We start from the raw sequence: 4685 nt of genomic DNA on the forward strand, positions 1-4685 counted from the left end.
TGTGTGTGTGTTTGTGTGTGTGTGTGTGTGGTTTGGTGGCTCTGTTTAATGTTCTGTGGCTCCTGAAGGGAATGTGAGAGGAGAGCAGAGGCGAGCTGTCGTGACAGGGGATTCGTTAATATGGGTTACAAACGGAGACTCTGTGGAGAGAACGAGAGTACTGAATGGTATGTTGCTGGACCCATTTTCTGTGTTGCGTAGTTTTCATGAAAACATAGAAAACCTACAGCACAATAAAGGCTCTTCGGCCCACAATGTTTTGCAGAACACCTCTCTAGTTTAGAATTTACTTGGCTTACCTATAGCCCTCTATTTTACAAAGCTCCATGCAACTTATCTAAAATAAACTATTACATCCGCCTCCACCACCGTTGCCGGCAGCCCATCCCAATAACTCATCAGTCCTTCAGTAAAGAGCTTACCGCTGATATTTCCACTGTTCCTACTTCTTAGCACTTTAAAACTGTGCCAACTCCTGACAGTCATTTCAGCTGTAGGAAATAGTCTGACTGTCCCGCGATCAGTGCCTCTTATCATCTTAACGTAATACCCTTAACATTGAGTCAACAACAAACTTACGAAGCCAACCCTCCTCTTCCTCATCCAGGTCATTAAGAAAAAAATCACTAAAAGTTAGGGTCCCAGACCAGCTCCCTGAGGCACTCCATTGATGACCGAGGTCAATGCTAAATGTGACACGTCCTAAAACAACTCATTACCTCCTGTGAGCCAGTTTTGGTTTCTAATCACATCATACCTCTCCAAATGTTCATGAATAATGCATCTCAGGATCTTCTCCATCAACCTACATACCAATAAGTAAAGTCTCACTGGTTCATAAATTCCTGGGCTAGCTCTGCACACTTTCTTGAATGAAGGGACAATATTCGCAACTCTCCAATTCTCCGTAAGCGCTCCCGTCTCCATTGATGATGCAAAGATCAGAGCCAGAGGCTCAGCAATCTCCTCTCTCGCCTCTCATTGTAGACTGGGGTACATCTCATCTGGTCCCGGCGACTTATGGAACTTTGTGATTTCCAAAAGACCAAGCACATCCGCATTCTTAATATCCACATGTTCAAGCTTTAGAGTTTGCTGCAAGTCATCACTACTATCACCAAGTTTATTTCCATAGTGAATACTGAAGAAAAGTTTTCATTAAGTACCACCGCTATTTCGTGCGGTTTCCTGCACACCTTTCCACTGTCTAACTTCATACGCCATATTCTTTCACGTTTTATCCTCGTGTTCCTCATGTACTTGTGGAGTGCCTTGGGGTTTTCCTCAATCCTGCCCTCCAAGGACTTCACATGGGCCCTTCTGGCTCTCCTAATTACCCTATAAGATCCTTCCTGCTAGCCTTATAATCATTTAGATATTACCTATCCATCCGAAACTTTTGTAAATTTCTCTTTTTTCTTGACAGAGTTTCGCCTCTCCCTGATCTCTTCCGAACGAGACCAGCTGACACTTGTGGAACAATATCAGGAGATGGACAGGAGCCGGAGCCAAAATCGACTAAATGTACTTGAGTTGTATTCGACCGTTGAATTCAGGACAATTGCAAATTCCCTTCGGGACCTCTGCCAGACCACCTGTTTCAGGAATGCGTACATCCTCAACCACAGCAGCTCTGTCCCCGAAAGCAAATTATTCTGCCAACGTTGACCAGCAGGAAAGGTGAGGTAAAATCCCACATCCCCCGCTCCTACTCCCGCTCCTACTCTCAAGGAGAGAGAGAGAGAGAGAGAGAGAGAGAGGGGGGAGAGAGAGAGAGAGAGAGAGAGAGAGAGAGAGAGAGAGAGAGAGAGAGAGAGAGAGAGAGAGAGGAGAGAGAGGAGAGAGGGTGAGTGAGAGAGAGAGAGAGAGAGAGAGAGAGAGAGAGAGAGAGAGAGAGAGAGAGAGAAAGAGGCCCAGACTGACAACACATCTGGGGTCATGCATAGAGTGAAACCTCCTCTTTACCGTCCCATAACACTCTCCTCTGGTCAGACAGTGAAGCTCCCTCCAAAACCCGCTTGAACCCGTTTCTCAAGGGAGAGACAGAGAGATGCGAAAGAGAGACAGAGAGAGGGGCAGAGACAGAGACAGAGAGAAACGTAGTGGAGATATACGGGCAGTGAGAGCGAGCGAGAGAGAGAAATAGGATTACTCAGTCTGTGATCTGGGCTGTGCGTGTTGGGTCGGTGTGGTGGGCATCACATCTATTGTCTGACTCCTCAAGACTAATCTTCTGGAAGTTTATGGGGATCTATCTATGAGAATGGACAAGTGGAGTCAGTGGATTTAGTGTACCTGGACTTTCAGTAAGCCTTTGATAAGGTCCCACACAGGAGATTAGTGGGCAAAATTAGAGCACATGGTATTGCGGGTAGAGTACAGACATGGATAGAAAATTGTTTGGCTGACAGGAAACAAAGTGTAGGATTTACGGGTCATTTTCAGAACGGCAGATAGTGACTAGTGTGGTACCGGCAAGGCTCAGTGTTGGGACCGCATCTATTTACAATATACATTAATGATTCAGATGAAGGGATTAATAGTAACATTACTAAATTTGCAGATGACACAAAGCTAGTTGTTATTGTGAAATATGAGGAGGTTGGGTGAGTGGGCAAATGTATGGCAGATGCAGTTTAATGTGGATAAATGTAAGGTTATCCACTTTGGTGGCAAGAACAGGAAGGCAGATTACTATCTAAATGGAATCAAGTTAGGAAAAGGCAAAGTACAACAAGATCTAGGTGTTCTTGTACATCAGTCAATAAAAGCAAGCATGCAGGTACAGCAGGCAGTGAAGAAAGCTAATGGCATGATGGCTTCTTATAACAAGAGGAATTGAGTATAGGAGCTAAAGAGGTCCTTCTGACCGTGTACAGAGCCCTCGGTGAGACACACCTAGGAGTATTGTGTGCAGTTTTGGTCTCCAAATTTGAGGACAGGCCATTCTTGCTATTGAGGGAGTGCAGCGTAGGTTCACAAAGGTTAATTCCCTGGAATGGCGGGACAGTCGTATGTTGAACGATTGGAGCGACTGGGCTTGTATACATTGGAATTTAGAAGGATGAGAAGGGATCTGATTGAAACATACAAGATTATTCAGGGATTCGACACGCTAGAGGCCGAAAGCATGTTCCCGATGATGGGGGAAGTGCAGAACCAGAGGTCACAGTTTAAGAATAAGGAGTAGACCATTTAGAACGGAGTTCAGGAAAACAAAAGTCACCCAGTGAGTTGTGGCTCTATGGAATGCTCTGCCTCAGAAGGCAGTGGATTCCAATTCTCTGTATGATTTCAAGAAAGAGTTAGATAGAGCTCTTAATGATAGTGCAGTCAAGGGATATTGGGAGAAGGCAGGAACGGTGTACTGATTGTGGATGTTCAGTCATGATCACATTGAATGGCGGTGCTGGCTCGAACAGACCAGTGGCCCACTCCTGCACCTATTGTCTACTACTAGAAGAATAGATTATAGGAGAAGGGGAGTGATGTTGAAGCTCTATTAAGGCACTGGTAAGAACTCAGTTGGAGTGCAGTATGCAGTTTTCGGCACCTTATTTAAGAAAGGATGTGCTGACTTTGGAAGGGGTTCAGTTAAATTTCACTAGAATGAGTCCGGGAATGAGAGAGTAACATACGAGGACCGTTTGACTTCTTGGAGTTCTGAAGAATGAGGGGGGGCATCATAGAAACATTTCGAATGTTGAAAGGCATGGACAGAGTGGATGTGGCAAAGTTGTTTCCCACGGTGTGGAAGTCTATCAGCCAGAGGGTGTTGGATTTCTGGAATTTGATGTTCCGGGCGGCAGTGGAGGCAGTCATTCGGTGTATTTAGGCAGAGATTGGTAGGTATCTGAGTAGCCAGGGCATCATAGGTTATGGTGAGAAGGCGGGGGAAGTGGGACTAAATGGGTGAATGGATCAGCTCATGATAAAATAGCGGAGCAGACTCGATGGGTCGAATGGCCGACCTCTGCTCCTGAGTCTTATTGTCTTAAGTGCACCCAGCTGCAGCTTCTAACACTCCGCGTTGAGGAGTTGGAAATGGAACTGGATGAACTCAGGGTCATTCGGAATGCCGAGGTTCTGATAGGAAGGACATATCGGGAGAAAGTTAACCTGCAATGTCATTCCAAAAAAATCGGAAACACTTCACTCCGTATGCATAACACCCTTCCTCTGCAAAATCCCTCTACAACCCCGTCAAACTTTCTCCCCTACACCACTCCCGTCTCCGTCACCTATCACTCAGTTCCAAGCAATCCCGTCTCTGTGACCCAAACCACCGGCTGCACACTTCACCGTCTCCATCATCCCGTACGTACCCACACGTCCCATCCCCATCTCGGTGATACACTCCATGTGCCAAACGTTCCCCATCTACGTCGTCCCTCCTCCCACTCTGTGTCACAGGTAATTGTGCACTGTATGAGGGAGAGATGATGGGTGGTGTTTCACCTCCCGCCCTTTTCAACGGATATCGATCACCAGGATCTGAAACTCTTCACAACTCTGCATGCTCAGGCCGGTCATGTGATTCCACACATCAGTGCCTGCATTCTCACATCCCTTTCCCTGGCCTGCTCTCTCCTCCCCTTCCTTCCTCTAACGGCAGCACTCAATCCGCTCACACAAACACACACACACCATCTCCGAGAAACACACACAGTTCGAGACTGCTGGAA

Source organism: Hypanus sabinus, unplaced genomic scaffold (genome assembly GCF_030144855.1).
Source record: "Hypanus sabinus isolate sHypSab1 unplaced genomic scaffold, sHypSab1.hap1 scaffold_513, whole genome shotgun sequence".
In the NCBI taxonomy this organism is placed as follows: domain Eukaryota; kingdom Metazoa; phylum Chordata; class Chondrichthyes; order Myliobatiformes; family Dasyatidae; genus Hypanus; species Hypanus sabinus.